Source organism: Mauremys mutica, chromosome 2, assembly GCF_020497125.1.
Source record: "Mauremys mutica isolate MM-2020 ecotype Southern chromosome 2, ASM2049712v1, whole genome shotgun sequence".
NCBI lineage: Eukaryota > Metazoa > Chordata > Testudines > Geoemydidae > Mauremys > Mauremys mutica.
Window position 1 is genome coordinate 227,384,438 of NC_059073.1, and position 17,680 is coordinate 227,402,117.

Consider the following 17,680-nt stretch of genomic DNA (forward strand, 5'->3'; position numbering starts at 1 on the left):
TTTCCCACTGTCAAATTTTGGAGTAGAGTACATCCACAGCTTGCATGTAGCATAGGAAAATCTCAGCTACACATACAGCTAAACCCCTTAGTAAAAATGTGTGTCAGTGTAAGTACAGAAATAATCTCTGATACAAAAAAGCATGGCTGTGCAAAGGAAAATATCTGTAGCAGTAATAGAGCTTGCCAGTGTTCCGACATGTATTATATTACAGCCTTAGTTACTAACACTATGCAACCATTCTACACAGGTGTAATAGTGAACCTGAGTGCCATTCAGAACTGTGAAGTTTGCTGATACGGTATGTCACCACTACAGAAACAAATGTGTTAAAAATAGTTTCATGCTGATCCACTGTGAAGTGATCCTTAGCCTTTTAAATGTTTCGTTTCTTAAATGGAGCTGGTTTTTATGGCTGCATTTTGTTCTGCTGTATAGAAGTGGCAGCAAAACATCTTACATTTTTTCTGTACTTCTGACAAGGTAGAGTACAGTTGCTTAATTACATATCCACATATATGTGTCTCTACATCTGTACTAAGGATTGTTAACAGAGGGCCAAATTAGGATGAAAACATCTCTACATGTATCTCATGCTATGTCTGTATGTCTGCCTTCCTACAGCATATGCGTGTGGCACTGCCTTCCACTGAAAATTGTACCAGACCTGCTCAAGACTGTGTGATCATGCTGCCCGCTAATGGTGAAGTCAGTGGGAACTGAGTGTGCTCAGCTCTTCACAGGAGGCATTCAGCACCTCAAAGGACTGGAACCTAGAAGCCTTAGTAGATGGGATAGTAGTTCCAAAGATGGTCCTAAAGTGCACAACAACAATCTCCATTAGGTATTCAAATACCCCAAACTGGGGAGAAGGAGGATTCAGGAAACTTGTGAAACTGGTCTGAACTCACCTAAAAATACATCATTGTCCAGAGCTTGTAGGCAGAAACAAGATACATTCCTGAATCTCAGTGCAGCCAAAGGTAATTGCCAGGACAGATTTTCTGCCTCTGTCCTGGTTTGTGCTGCCTGAGCAGTGCAAAGGAGCTGAAATCTCACTGCAGGCTAAAAATTTCCCCACTGAAGAGGAATTCTCAACTGGTGCATGCACAGCTGGCTCCTACACCAACTACCCTCACCCCAACCTGGTGTAGAGATGAGTTATATGTTGGAGGGGGTAGGAAGAGGGCAGAACTTTCCTACAGTAATCTACAGCTGCTGTGCAGTTCTTCAGAGACCAGTCAGATGTCATAAATAATAGAGCAATCCAGAGGGCTCTGCTGGGGCAGCTTGAGAATCATACAGCTGGTTATGGCTCCCTGACACCCTCCTTCTCCACCTTTTGTCTTGAATGGATCTTAGTGCAGGAGGGAATATGATTCACAGAGTTTTTCCTCTATGTGTAATAAAATGTCTCTTTCTGTATATGCAGCAACATCTCAGACCAAAGGAAAGCATCAACAATCTTTCTTCTATGAATAGCATAGTCTTGATCCTCATTCACTACTTTATCCACCAGCTGTTTTAACTGATTGGTCAAAGGCACACTCCTTGTTGACATCAAATGTGTGGCAAAAACAAGTGTATAAATGAATAATTATTTCCAACACTTGCAATGAGATTAAGCACTTATTGGATTAGGAAAATAACAGGATTTAATGGGGTCATTTATGTCGCAACTCTAGTATAAAGATGTACAGTCCATGCATGCACATCAGATTAATATCTCTATTTCCATGCCTGTACAGCTATAGCCATTTAAATATTTTATCTATTGTGCACTAATAGATTTGTCTCTCTCTCTCTCTCTTTTTTTTTTTAACTGTATTACAGATAAATTTCCTTGTGTGTCTGTGCAATGAACAGCATGTTTACATCATGGAGTCACCCTACTGGCACATTTATTACCTGCATCATTGAAAAGGCACTTTCCGTTATATTTACAGTGACTTATACCTTTCCCAAAAAATGTTGGGCCTCAATTTCTCATGCTTCAGTCCCCCACTGCTTCCAGCAGCTCCCATTGGCCTGGAGCAGTGAACTGCGGCCAGTGGGAGCCGCGATCAGCCGGACCCACAGACGTGGCAGGTAAACACACCAGCCCAGCCCGCCAGGGGCTTTCCCTACTCAAGCAGCGTCCCAAGTTTGGGAAACACTGGTCTAAAGGAACTGCACTAAGTTTGGTCCGTAAGGCCCTGATCCAACACAGCACATAAATGTGTGCTTAGCTTCAAGTAAAGCTTCAAGCCCATTTAGGTCAACAGGACTATTCACATGCTTAAAGTTAAGCATGTGCTTAACTGCTTCATTGAATTGGAGTCTAAGGAAACATATACCGGTATATTATGTATGCCTGATTTGTACTGTCTGTGTCTAGTTTGACAATTAGCTCCTCAGAATAAGGTCCATGGTCCTACTCCTCCTGCCACTGATGTCAGTGTTGGTTTGCCAGAGACTGCAGCAGATGCAGAATCTCTCACACCTTCTGATGCTTGTACTGGCTCTCATTAAACAACAGTAATTTGATCAAATACAATTCATTTCAAATATTTCAAGTCTTCCTTTATCTGGACTAATGATGTTTCAGTTCATGAAAGATCAATATCTCGATTAAAATTACCCTGTGTTTTCTGAGAGAAACTAGATGGCACTTGGCAGTCACAAACCACCACCAAACAGGACTGGGGGGTATTTTTCCCACCACAGTGCATTTACACTATAGACAAAGAAATTAAGTATTCTGACCATTAGAACACTCTATAAACAATACAAAAATCAAATGGCAACATTGTAGTTGTTACGCTTACGCCAATAGATCTGGGTGCAACTATCAGTCTAAGGTGAGCAAGATTTGGCCCTCATGCTCTGCCTAGAGAGGAATTTTATGGCAAGGCAAAGCAAGTGCATGCAGCTATTTTGCAAGTTTTTCCAAACACAGAGAAAACTATTGGTTTTACACTTTAGGACAATTCCTCAGATGTTTTCTGTGTTCTCAGATAACTCAGAATGGTTTGGTATAAAACTTCAAGATAGGTACATACATACGTGAAACAACAAAACATGCATACAGATAGAGATATCCACTGACACACCTTCAGCCTTAGAACTCTCCACAGGCCAATCCAATCATTCCCTGTCTTGCACAACTACTTGAATTCCGCCACCATAAAGATAACATCAGCAAGGGACCAGCATATCTGATAAACTCTCTGCTTTCCCTCATCCCCACCCCACATCAACTCCTTTGAAAAATTTCCCACACTCTGGAACTGTGATTTAATCTGAATGTGCTGATTGCTGATCTTTACCCATTTCTTTTTGTTTTTTCTATTTTCTTTTTTCCTTTTCCATATTAAAATCTAAATTAAATACAAAATTAAATGAAAATGCAAAGTATTAAAATTGAAATTTTAATGCACAAAAGTTAGGAAATCTATAGTGGCAGTTCCCACATCAAACACAGCCCTGCCACATTATACACTGATCCCAATTTTAATACGATATACAACAAAACCATATATTGTGTCTGAACATGAAGAGGTGTCTTAAAGTTGCTGTGAATAATAACTTGGGATTACTGACTTTTATGCTTTAAAGTTTCAAACTAAGATATCAAATTAACTTAGTTTTTTTTTTCATGGTACATAGATATATCATAGAATCATAGGACTGGAAAAGACCTTGAGAGATCTTCTAGTCTAGTCCTGCACTCATGGCAGGACTAAGTATTATCTAGACAATTCCTATCAGGTGTTTGTCTAAAAGCCTCTTTACAGCCTCTACAATTTACAACCTTTCCAGGCAATTTATTCCAGTGCTTAACTACACTGTTAGTTAGGAAGGTTTTCCTTATGTCCGACCTAAACCTCCCTTGCTGCAATTTAAGCCTACTGCTTCATATCCTATCCTCAGAGGTTAATGAGAACAATTTTTCTCCCTCCTCCTTTTAACATTCTTTTATGGACTTGAAAACTGTTATCATGTCCCCTCTCAGTCTTCTCTTCTCAAGACTAAACAAACCCAATTCTTTCAATCTTTCCTAATAGGTCATGTTTTCTAGACCTTTAATCATTTTTTCTTGCTCTCCTCTGGACTTCCTCCAATTTGTCCATATCTTTCCTGAAATGTGGCAACTAGAACTGGACACAATACTCCAGTTGAGGCCTAATCAGCATGGAATAGAGCAGAAGAATTTCTTCTCATGTCTTGCTTACAACACTGCTGCTAATACATCCCAGATTGATGTTTGCTTTTCTTGCAGCCGTGTTACACTGTTGACTAATATTTAGCTTGTGATCTGCTTTGACCCCCAGATCCCTTTCTGCAGTACTCCATCCTAAGTTTCCCATTTTGTATGTGTGCAGTTGATTGTTCCTTCCTACTTGTACTTTGCATTTGTCCGTTTTGAATTTCATCTTATTTACTTCAGACCATTTTTCCAATTTGTCTACATCATTTTAAATGTTAATACTATCCTCCAAAGTACTTGCAACCCCTCCCATCTTGGTACGGTCCGCAAACTTTATGAATGCATTCTCTATGCCATTATCTATCATTGATGAAGATATTAAACAAAACCAGACCCAGGTTCAATCCCTGTGGCACACCATTTGATATGCCCTTCCAGCTTGACTGTGAGCCACTGATAGCTGCTCTCTGGGAATGGTTTTTCCAGAGATGGAATCTCCAATGAGAAATGTTCAATATATGTTTTCATATATATATATATAAACATAAACTCACACACACACACATACATGCTCAAAGATAGATCATCCAGCCATCATGAAAACTTGTGATAAGTTCATTTCATGCTACCTATTTCATTTCTGTGTGTGTGTGTGTGTGTGTGTAAAATTATACACCCACATCAATATTCAAACTGGAAAATAAAAGTACTGGTATGGTCCTCCCTCCAAGGCCAGACTAACTCTGAAAGCACTTCTCACCCACCCTGGGCAACAATTGACTTGAAATTCTCTCCCATGTTGCAATCAGCCTATGTACTCCTCCCAGGACTTAAAGTGGACTCTCCCACTTTTCAGCTCTCGTTGTCTTCCAGCATACACCATAAAATGTAAAAATATAAATAAATCAAACAAAATTATCTCACCTAACACTGTCCTTTCTTTTCTCTTTCTCTTCTTCCATATCTTTGTCTTACTCCCATCTACATATTTTTTTATTTTTCTTTCCATTGTTTGTCTCCTTTTAGTTATTTGCTCCTCTCTTCCTTCCTTCCACTCCCCCTTTTTGCTAAGCTCTTCTTTTTCTTCCCTCTCCCACTGCCCCCTACTTCCTTGACCTTATCTAGCAGGCCAGCTAAACTGCACTGACATAGTCACATACAGAATACCACATTAGATGGTGAGCAGAGGAAAGCACTTTGAAGATCTCACCAACTCTATAGCATCTCTCTTCATCCAGAGCACCTGCCCTAAAATCATTAAGTCTCAGCATTCATATTTAGATTTGGTCACCGTGATCCATGCCTTCATGACCACCAAGTTTTATTACTGTAGTTCTTCTATCTAGGTATGAAACCACCAACCTTAAAAATATTGGTTCAGATCATAACAGCCCATCTACTGAGCACCATCAGTTGTTATGACCACATCACTTCATTGCTCCACTCTCTTTGCTGACTTCCTGTTGAATATTAGGTCAAACTCAAGTTTTGGCCCTCATCTTCAAAACCATATGTAGAACTGGCCCAAGTTATTTGTGGGATGGCCTCATGCCCTGTGATCACAACCTTCTGTGTTAGCCACTTTCTACAAGAACAAGAGAACTGCCAGTCTCAAGATGAAATTCAGTAGTACAGGAGACAGAGCTTTCAAGGCAGTTGGACCACATAACTGGAACTCACTTGCAAAAGAACTCACAATGACCAGGAACCACAGCACCATCACAGCAAAATGCAAACCCACCTCTTCCACTGAAGCTTTCAAAAAAAAATTTTTTTTAAACAAAATAAGTGCAAAATTAACAAAATCCACTCCTTGTTGACTGGAAAGTGAGGCAGAAAATTATATCTTTATGTATAAACTCTATACATTTTGGAGGTGTTCACATACCACTCAGACAAACAGACAGTTTAATGACAGCATAAAACACACATCCATGAAACAAAAAGCTATATCAGATACAGATCCATAAACAGGAAAAATTAAGTATGTTAAATCACTTAAGCCACTTGCCCAGATTTTCAAAGGGGCTTTGGTTTTTTGAGCATGTGCAAACCCCACATTTACCCACAAATGCAAATCAAGTCATTCTGGGAAAAATAAATTGAATTCAATCATGCAAACCCTTATACAGATAATCCTTATTCCCATGAGTAATCCCATTGATTTAAGAAAACCCTACCCATTAGGAGTACTTACTGAAGTATGGACTACTCATATAACTAAAAGACAAAGTATGTGGGCTCAAGACACAGATGTGCTCATTTTGGTTACTATTTTCTCTAATGCATGTTTTAGCTTTTGCCTTAACTCTTTATTTCTTATTCATTTCTCACTAGCACAAAAATAAGAGTAATAAAAATTGGAGTCACTCATTAAAGAGGATGTTTGGTTGTAATTAGAGGTTTAGATTTCAGACCCAGGATCTGCTTTGGTTTTTGGCTTAGCTTGAAGAAATCTGGGTAAAGTGATAAGTGATGTCATACAGCTGGAAGCCATGAAGGACAAAACATGGTGTATGATTTGATATTGTCTCAGACCCCACACAATCACATTAGAAGGGAAATTTGCAGTGATTATTATTTTCTTAATACCCCTGAGCACCTGCAACCTCCATTAATTTCAACATGAGTTGCAGGGGGCTTTGCATGTTTTAGGATTAGGCCCCTAGGGCCTTAGTGCTGTGAGACACAGAGCATGTCCTAAGAGGTCTCCTCTCTCTAAAGGAAAGTCCCATAATTACTTGATACATTTGTAAATAAAATTCTAAAAGGTAACAGAAAATAGAACTTATCTGAACACGGCTGTGGAAGGCTCGAGCATTTAGATGCTGCACGGCACTTCCTTTGTGGTGAATTAAGGGCCCAGTTGTGCAAGCATGAATCATGAGAGAGCTGGAGGATCAGGTCCCATGTAAGTAGATGGGCATAATTGTGGCTTCCTGCTATTATTAGGCTACTATAATTTTCTGGTAGCATTTCCACCACTGTCCATGGGGATGATATGAGCTCATCCTTAGCCATTCCCCTCCTGTCCCTTCCAGGCCATGGGTTTCAAACACTACAACGAGTGGGGTCCTGGAGAGAAGATGGTGTCCTGGAGGCAACTGACCACCCTCTCCCTCAGCTCTCTCCTCCTGTGATGGGGGAAATCTGACTGGAGCATCACCTCTGTGCTACTCATACTGTGAGTACAATTAGGCCCTATGATAAAATTTTAAATGAGCTCTTCACCTGCTTCCACTCAAGGGCTGTGTCCAGCTGAATCTGCCACTCTCAGTCACTCAAGAGACCACTGCTCTTACTGAGACTGTCTTTGAGAACTTAGCAGAATTGACTGAGAAAAAAAATGGATTCCGTAGCACACCTCATTACCAAACTCCATCTAGAAAACTGAGCCTTCATTTTAAAGTTCATCCTGTTCCTTCTTTACCACTTCCTTCTTCTACCCTGTGTCGGTGAAATCTCCTGAGCAGCACTGCAGCATAAACAAGAAAATGTTAAGGGGTAGGTTTTAAAGAACACTTGTATTCTAAATTAAATCAGTATTTTGAATACAACTAAAAATGGAGGAACTCTGTAGTTTAAAAAGATAATCTGAGTGCATCCGAAAGGCTCCAAATCTAGAAGGTAATGAAACAGAAGATAGATAGATAGATAGATATTTAATCTCATGATCTTTTTGGCACTCATGACTTTTGAACATTTGGGGTTGGCAATAATATATTAGGAATACTTTTAAGAGTATGTGATGAAGCAGAGAAACTGCCCGCCAGCATGTAAGGGGCTACAGAGAGCCTTTGGGCACAGCTAGCCCCTCCCCATTACACCTGCAGCCAATGCCAGGCCTGGAAAGGAGAGAAAAGTGGAGAACCTGGTTCAGTTTAGAGCTGAGTAGCAAAGAGGCAGGAGCCAGATGTCCCCCTATCTGAGGGGAAGGGTCACCAGGGAACAAGCACCATCTCCTTGGCCAAAGAAGGCTGAAGAAGAGGCCTAGGAGCACCCAGCCTAAGACAAAATTGAGTGCTAAAGCATGGAGACCTTGTGGGGTTCTGACCCCACCAAATTTACAGCTGCCCTGTCTGGAGGAACCTGGGCCTGCAGCAGGACACCCCTCAAAGTCCACGAGGAGGCATTATTAGAAACAAGCGATTTGGATTATAGGGCCATACCCCAAACTGAAGGGATAGCAGTAGGAAGTAGCCCAGGGCAGTCGACTTAGACTCCTCGCTTGGAGGTCCCCTACTCAGGGGTTGTCTTACAAGGGCACTGAGCTGGGACCAATAGAGTGGGAGGGCCTAAGTCTCCCTAAATCCTCCTACCTGAAAGACTGAGGCACCTTGACAAGCATGGGGCTGGAAATCAAGTGCTCCGACCACTAGGCTGCCCAGCCTTCCAAGCCCCCTGTTACACAGTGAAGTAACTCAGGCTGTGAAATAATATGTAGAAGTCCTCAAAGGAGCCCACATTTGGTGGCATCAAGACAAATAGTTATTTTACAGATGGGGAGTGGTGGTAGAGGAAATCCTGTATTTGTGCAGGGAAATGGGAGAGAGCGTGCGAGAGAAGATCGAAAAAGCCCCCTTAAGTTACTCTAAAATCTGTGAAACTTTAGTCAAAAATATAACAACAAGATGGAATGGGACATTAATCGGATTGGTAATGGCCAAAAAGCCACTCATATGTACCAGTACTATGCACAATCTCTTGGAAATCAGTAAAGCTAATGGACTAGTTGAAACCAGAAATCTTAACTGGCTTTGAGAACCACTTCAAACACAAAAAGACCCAGGTTTTGATAGTTCACCGGAGAAGTGGCTCCACTATACTATTTCTTACCCTATACTGTACTTTAGACAATTCATGGGTTGCAGAAACAAAGTGACCTGATACAACAGGAATATGAATGCTTAATTTCAAAGGCAGCTGCATTTTTTTAGCACTTCATGATGTATCTGCCTGTATCAGGAGATTTTGCAGTTTTTAAATATTTAAACGGGGTGACAGAGTTCATTTCAACCTTAATGACAGTCAAACCCCATGACATCCCCCTTCTGTAATGTGAGCAGAATTTTCTTTTTAGAAATGTTATGTCTCAAAGGGGTGAGAAAGTTTGATTTTAACTTTCTAAGCTCGTAAAGTCTTTGCAATGGCTTTCATTTAGCTACTTAGTCACCCCACCCATTTTCTACTGCTAACTGTTTATTTTTAAAACCAAGGCATACGTGTATTTGCCTACAAATTAATCAGCTATTTCCATGTTTAATGTATATACCTAAACAGAACTGCCAATAATGTTCTGACTTTGTGAGGCTACAGGGTGTTTAGTCTGAGCACAGGCCTAAATCACAGCCCAGCTTTAGTTGAGTCTTTCTATTTTCTCAGTACAGTTTATAATTTGCCATAGGGGTGTGTCTGTTCTTCACTAAGAGGGGATGAGCAAGCACCTATGAAATGTGATAGAACGAGAAACACCAATGTTTTCCTCACCTATTGCACCCTCTGGGAATTCACTTTGTGCTCAGGCCATTCTGCACTGAGCCATCTTGTGGCACGTGAAGAGAATAACAAGTAGACGAAAACCAGCACATGACAATGTATTTTTTAAGCTTCTACATACTTTTCATCCTTTTTTAGTTCTCTCCTTTCCTTACATTTACCCCTTTCTGTGATATCCTTCCAGCTCATTTATGAAGAGATGAAATAATCAAAATGGTCTCTCTCTTTCCCCCTCCCAGTCAGTATTGACTATCTTCTTTGTTGATGTCTTCAAACAAACAGCACCCCTGATATCAATGGTGGTGAAACTTAATGTAAGCTTATGTAACTCAAACGCAGGGGCAAAGACTGGGGCACTGTAGCAGGAAGAGCTACTACTCAGATAGTGTAAGATAAAGTCCTTCTGTACCTGACTACAGCCTAGGAGAGTATGGCTTTTTAGCTGCAGTTCTGGGAAGAGAGGCAGTGCAGACTTGTCACAAGAAGCACTGTCTTTTGCAATGTTGCTCCTTCTGCACAGGATTACTCTTCTGTATATACTGACCCAACTCTACAGGACATCTCAGAGGGATGGGAGCAGTCCATGACCTGATCTCACTTCCTCCCTATCTTATTTCCTTAATCTCCTCCCAGGCAGTAGAAGTCCTTGTGCTTCTGAGAGTACAGGGACGGCTGTTTTTCCTGGTCCGCATATACCAGCATCAGAGGGGTGGAAGCTACCATATTTATGGTCAGATGGGGCCACGCAAAGTGTGCCATGTTTTCCAGTGGGAGATTTGCTTGACTAGGTACTGACCAGAGGAAAAAGATATTTGTAAGTGGAAAATGTGATTTCATGCTCAGAAGTGTAAATGTATAAACAAGGCAATACATTTTGTATGTATGATTAATGCTTACAATATTGACAAATATTCATGAGCAAATACCCACTCTTTAGATTCAAATATGTTAAGTAAAGTCAAAGGGAGTTTTGTCTGAGTAAAGGCTGAAGGATTTGACTCTGCCTGCTTTATCCAAAAAGACAGGTAATTGTATGTAGGTCATGTGGTAGAGGGTTAGGGAAGGGACATGAGCAAAAGAGAAGCGGCTGGAGCCCCTGTATTTTTGTTTTTAGGTCTGTTTCCAATAGGGCAACTCTGAAACCTTCTATTAAAGAAACACGGGAAAAGGAAACAGAAACCAAACTGTTCCCTCCAGAGCCAATGTCACCAGAATGTTCGCAATCAGTTTGCAACCCTCTTTGTAGAAACTGAGAGCTTAAGGAAATGGGAAATTCACATAATTTGCACTTCCAGAGTGTTAAAGTCAAGTACCCAGCGGAACCTGTTTTTCCAGCACTGAGGTATGAAAGATGGCTTCCTAAACAAGCAAAACAAAAACAACAATTCTCCACGCAACAGCTCCAGAGCATACAAGGAGAGTGACTGAAGTAGGTGTGTAGCTGGTAATTTGAAAGGTATGCACAGTATATCCAAAACTTTGCCCCAGTAGATGTGCCCTTTCACACAGTGGGTCAGACTGTGACTTGCCGTGACATAGACATGCAGGGGAGAAAGACCTACATATTTGCCCCGTTGTGCAGCTGCACTAGGGTTCCAGACACCATGGCTCTTAGCCAGCGAGAGGTGAGGGAGCAGAGGATGCATACCCAACACTCCAGCTCCCAAAACAGGTGAGCAGAGAAAGGACGGAGAGGGAGGCGGAATGACTGAGCTAGCAATAGGAGGAGTGAAGTAAGTTACGGCTTTTTCAAGGCTGTGGTAAATGGAATGGATGATTCAGGGGTTAGAGCTCTAGTCTGTGACTTGGTGAGCTGGGTTCAAGTCCTTGCTTGACTACAGACTTTCTCTGTGACCTTGGGCAATTCTCTTAGTGTTCCTATGCCTCAGTTCCCCGACTGTAAAACAATGCTAACAGTACTTCCCTACCTGATATCAGTGTTGAGAGGATAGATACATTAACGTTTTTGAGGTACTCAGATACTGTGGTAATGGAGGCCATATAAATACCATAGATAGACACTTCCCCCGAAGCAAGGGAAGAGCTGGGAAAGAATTTTGGTTCTGAGTCACAATTCCTTCTCAGTGCTCCTCTTGGGGTGTCAGTTACGTGTTTTCCCAGATATAGGGCTTAAAGCTAAGAACACCATGTAGTTTGATGATTTACATGGGAGCAGTAGACTGAAAGATCTAGTAGCTTGTTATTATCAAAAGACCTGACGAAGAACATAAAAATCTGCCAGTGCCATAAGAAATGTTGATCCCAGGAAATTATAAACTGTATGATGTCAAGCACATACTGTGTACCAACATCTGCATCTGTGCCCTGAGCTAAAAAAATTATATTGCCCAGTGCTCTATGCACCCCTCACTAAGCCTAAACATGTAAAACCACTCACTGGGAGTCCTTTTATTTTCAATCCACCTCAGCAAGAGGCAACCTGATTTCTCCCTACGGGCTCATTGTGAAGTGGCAATGTACATCTGTGCCAAATCTCACACTCCAGTAATTGTGTTGCAGAAGTTGTGTGACCAGATCACAGTGTTATTTTAACCTTGGTAAAATGATGTTAGAAGCCACAGACTTATACCTGAAATTTTCTTCTTCATGTGTTGGTAAAATATACCACACTGAGATTTTTTTGGAATCTGAATGTCATTCCAATATTTTGTACCAATAGGACCTGTCCAGTTTAGAACATGTATGATATAATGGAAGATAATCAAGAGACATAGGATAATTAACAGACAGGCTTTTAAAAGCTTAAAATTCAATGCTGACCTGCCCTTTTAATTGATGTCCACTTAATTCCTATTTCTGTTTGCAAAGTCTGTTATCTTTACTTATAAAATCTATTTGATAAAATCAGCTCTTCAGTAATTATTTTAATCTAGTCAGAGAGACCTGCACACATAAGCTACATTACAATAACAAACCAGCATGTGAGTGGATGAAGGAGAAAAACTTTTGGTTGCTGAACAAATGTGTTTACATTTCCCAAGGGATTATCATTAGGGCTGGGCAAACTGGAAATCTGAGGGTTTGTGAACCTCTTATAATATTATTATTATGGTATTGATATTTCTGTCTCCTTACCCCCACAAAAGTTTTCATGTTGTATCCATACTGCCGGGGTGGCTCTAGGGTTTTTGCCGCCCCAAGCACGGCAGGCAGGCTGCCTTCGGCGATTTGCCTGCAGAGGGTCCGCTGGTCCCGCGGCTTCAGCGGACCTCCCGCAGAGCGGCCCCCGCGGCTTGCCGCCCCAAGCACGCGCTTGGTGTGCTGGGGCCTGGAGCCGCCCCTGCATACTGCTTGCTTTCTCTGCTCTGTTCTTCACTTCATTTTATCACTGGATTTTATTGTGACTGTTCCTTTTTCAGTCTTTCCAAACAGAACAAAAAGCCAGTAATATTTCATGTGCAAAAATGATGTCTGAATGGGTTTGTAATTAGGTAAAATGAGTTCACCCATCCCTAGTTGTTTTATATATAACATTTTCTTAATCATGAGAAATACCTTGACAGAATCCCTTTAATTAAAACATTTAACAAACTGACAGCCTGTGATATCTGGCTTTGTGAATTTACAAAGCACTGGATATGCAATGTTTGGGTCAAATTCCAAAGTGAGTCTAAGTTGGTGTAATTTACACCTTCTTTTAGCCCTGAAGAAATATGTTACACTGTCTTTGGCTCCCTTTTGATGTACTTAGACACCTTTAGAGTTCCTTAATTATCCCAGAATCACTTGGATTCACAACCATTACTAATTTGTAATTTACATTCCTAACCCCTTGCATGTTCTCTAAATTTGGCCCGCTGTTCTAAAAATGTTCCAGTTTTGCCTTTGATAACATTACCATGGTATTCATGATGTTCACTGTGGTCGGTATCTGGATTACCTAGTGAATAATGAAAATACTGCAGTAATATTATTCAGTTACAGAGACAACTGACAATTTCTTTTTTATGGATGACCATTATGAATAAACTCTAGTTGGTTTTGCAACCTTGTTTCTTGGCATATTTCTTTAAAAATCTAGAAATATACATATACAAATCAAATGGTAGAATTAGTCATACAGTTATTGCAGACTTTGCCTATTTAAAGGCATTTTCATTTAATAAAAAAATTGTTATAGATGGAAAAAGAAATCTTGCAATAACAAAACTCTTTAAGCTGTTATGTCAATGGCCTCTAACCACAAATGATCTGAACTTCTTGGAAAAACTTTACTTAACTGTCATTAACGATGCAAATAAACCCAGAAGCACAATCCTGCCAAAATTTATACCAGCCGCTGTTTATAAATGTGAAAAGAAAATTAGCACATCAAGAAAGGAAAAACACATCTTTGGTGTCAACCTTTCTGTGAACTTCTCTGAAGCTGTAACAGTTCTTTTCCCCATATTTTGAAGAGGTGCGATGGACAACACGGAAGGTACTATGTCTGGAATGAATGGTTCAGCTGTTTGGAGATGTAGGTGGCAGCTGGGCTGGTTCAACTGAGTTCATTGATCGTGATTCCTGAAATGAGTTATTCTTGGCGGTTCAGTTAGATTAATTCTTTGAAAAAGTCACATTCAGAGATTGTGAGACAAGAACTGACAGTCATTCTGCGATAGCATGGAAGTTTATCATTTGCTCAGCAAAAGCTTTATGTTCACTACTTAAGAATCCTTTATCGTTGCTGTGTGAATCCCCTTAGGTCTCTGGAATTGATATAATATTATCTTGACGTATTAGATTTCAATTATTGTTTTTCATATTTTGGTCATGTCCGGAGACCCCTGTCAGAACCAGGACACCATTGTGTTAAGTACTATACAAGTACATAATAAACGACAATCCCTTACCCAAAGAACTCACAGTCTAGTTGTTCTTATTAGTAGTATTTTACATAGTATGCTAATACCTCACAGTGCAGGTATCCTGCCCTGAATTTACAATCTCAGGGCCTGATATAAAGCCTATTGGAGCCAATGGAAAGACTCCCATTGCCTTCAAAGGGTTTTAGATCAAGCCCTAATTTCAGACATGATACAGTAAAGCGGGAGAACAAAACAACAGTGTGGAGATGGCAAAAGTAAAATTATTTAATGTAATAAAACTAATATTGTATATTAAATTTTAAAAACTGCATGATTTAAGATCAACAAAAATGCCAGTCCACACATGTGCTCTTGAGAATGATTTCAATCCTGGGTAAAAGAATTCCCCATTCTCTCCTTCTGACCCAACTTTTTATTACCACTGCCATTAGAACACAGATGCTATATAGTCAGCTCACAAAGAAGCTAAAACTGCATGCACAGCATGTATCAGGGAGCTCAGGAATTTGTTAATTTTATGCAGAGGAGAACTTGTGTATTAGTCTTCCTAATGGCTATTGGCTCTTGGGTTGGCCAGACAACTGCCAGTTCCACATCCTCTGCTACTGATGCTATATAACTTTGCTTACACTTGTTTTTAACTTGTATTCCAAGTTGTGTAAGCTTTGCATCCAGGAATTGGGTTTTTTTTGCTTGCTTATGATTATCCCTTTTGGGGGTTGAGGCATGTTCCCTGCATTGCATCCACTCACATCCATTTCCCTACTTTCCCTTGTCATACTAAATGCCAGTAGTGAATGCAGTGTCTAGCACAATGGAACCCCAAGTTGGTTGAAGGGCTAGGTAATACATAAACACAATATAAATGTTAAATAATAATAATACCAGGTTTATGAAGATTACATAGGAAAAGCCCATTGGTCATGTAGGCCTCGATCCTGGAGACACATGCCATAAATTAAGCATGTGCATAAGTGTTTGCAGGATCAGATCCCCAAACTCAATTGCTTGAAAATCTACCTTCTAATGGTGATGAATTAAGTATATATTTCTACCTTTTGTCACTGAGAAAGAGAACATAGAGATACCATCATCTTATTTCCAAGGCAGTTCTGCTCCAGAGAGAAGCCAGCGTGTCAGCAGCAGTTCAAAAAATTATAAAATTTCACCTACATTTACCACATAATTTAAAGACATCTAACAGTTTTAATTTAAATGTCAACAAGTTTGTTATTTCTTTAAGAGGGAATAGATTTCATGCCATACCTATAAGAAAATTAATTCTTTATGTCTTCGACTGCTTCTCAATTGAGGCAGTAAAAGGCTTATAGTACCCAGAGATCTCAAACCATACATGGAATATAAAAATACCAGCTTCTCAGAAAGATACTGTGGTAACCAACTCTTCGTTCTGATTTCACATTAAAAAAATAGAACCCCCAAAAACCCATTTTCAGCTGGTTTACAAGGATTCCATTATGTGACTCTCAATATTGTTAAAACGTGTGTTGCTTTGCTAAATAATTCTTGTTCACAGTACTGAAAAAATAAATCATCCCTTAAATATTTGTGAAAGGCAAACAGTGGTTAAACTGAAAACTCTGAAGTGAAGGCACTCTTAAGGTATGTCTTCACTGCAGAGTTAGCCCCGGTCTGAGCAGCCAGGTTAGCCTCGCCTCATCTGAGCAGTTATAGTGCAAAGCCATACCTCAGTTACTGTGTTCTTGCTGGTGCTGGGCTCCCCCATGTTGTCACTGGGACTTCTGGGGTCATATCCCATGATTCTTTGTGCTGCTATAAGCTGAGCCACTCTATGATTCTTTTCCACTGAATTCTGGGAGAAGTTGTCTATCCTGGCCACATAGGAGGAACTGTGGGAAGACATTGGAGGACTATCAGCACTTAAGTAACTTAGCCTTTATCTTTGTCATGGGATGCATCATTCACTGCCAGACTGGCACCTCCTCCTGGTTGCTCTGAGGATTAGCTCGAGGCCGGCGCCCCTTGTCCATGGCTTGCACAGCATCACTGCATCTGCCTGCAGTCCCTCTCGCAGCCTCAGGAACCGCAGCACCCTCTTTGTGACTCAGCCCTCCGGCTGTATCACCATCTGTGTCCCCTCCTTCCGGGGGTTCGTATCACAGTCTAATAGTCCAGCTACTCCCCCAGTGGCAAGTTGGGCAGGGACCCAGACCTGCCCACTACTCCGGGTCCCAGACCAGGGACCCCATAGATGGCAGTAATGTGCTGCATCCCCTCCATCTGCTCGACTTCCCCGCAGCCTCAGCACCTTCTTCACCCTCGCCTCAGGATGTCAGTCCTAACAGCCAACCAGGAGCTCCCTCTCACTCCTCTGGTCCCTGCCAGCAGCTGCTCTCTCCATGGAGCCACAGGACTCTGAGCCTGCTAGAGACCCCACAGTCCTGACTCTTTGAGCTCCCAGCAGCAACTGACCACCTCTGGCCCTGATTGGTTGCTCCCTGCCACCCTTCCCTGATTGGCTGAACCCAACACAGTCTCTCTAGGCTGCTTGGAGGACTCACCTCCACTGCTCAGACCTGGAATTAATCCCTTTTATCCCCCCCCCACACACACACACACACACACACACACAGTCCTCACTGCAAAGTGGGCAATTAGCAGCCTGAGTGAAAACAGAGTCCAGGCTCTAATCCACATGTGAGCCTGGGTGGAAAGCATCACTAAACCCAAGTCAGAGGTTATTGTGTGTAGATGGGAGAAAGGATGGGAGCAAAATGTAAGCAAGAGCCTGATTTAACTCTGCAATGAAGACATACCCTTTCTTTTTCACTGCCACCTTTACTTATGTTGACTAACACCTTGCTCCTTGAATAGTCCCTTTGGAGATTACTCATGGAGTAAACTACTACTCAGTGTAAATAAATCTCCGAATTTGGCCCTTGCAGTTTAAAAAATTTAATTACAAGCAGTTGTTTAGTTTTCTTGTTTTCAGATCAAGACTTTTAACGGTGAAGGAGAAAAAATAATGATAAAAGACCTAAAAAAGCACAACGTTCTTATGCAGATTTTGAATTGCAGATATGTATGTTTACTGTATAGATTAAATGAGAAAAACAAAATATTTCATTTGCATCAGATCACAAGGAGACTAGTGTTAAAAATGTTTATCTATCCCCATGTA

At 40.9% G+C, this 17,680-nt stretch overlaps 1 long non-coding RNA gene across 1 annotated transcript in view; it reads right to left on the reverse strand.

Moving 5' to 3' along the window:
* The window catches only part of LOC123364540, a 42,989-nt gene extending 26,044 nt beyond the window's left edge, over positions 1-16,945 (reverse strand). Inside the window, exons 1-2 of the long non-coding RNA XR_006577159.1 lie at positions 16,808-16,945; positions 16,226-16,388 (exon numbers count right to left, since the gene is read on the reverse strand). This is a non-coding gene — a long non-coding RNA (uncharacterized LOC123364540). The remainder of the gene's footprint in view (positions 1-16,225; positions 16,389-16,807) is intronic.
* Between the last annotated feature and the right edge of the window lie 735 nt (positions 16,946-17,680).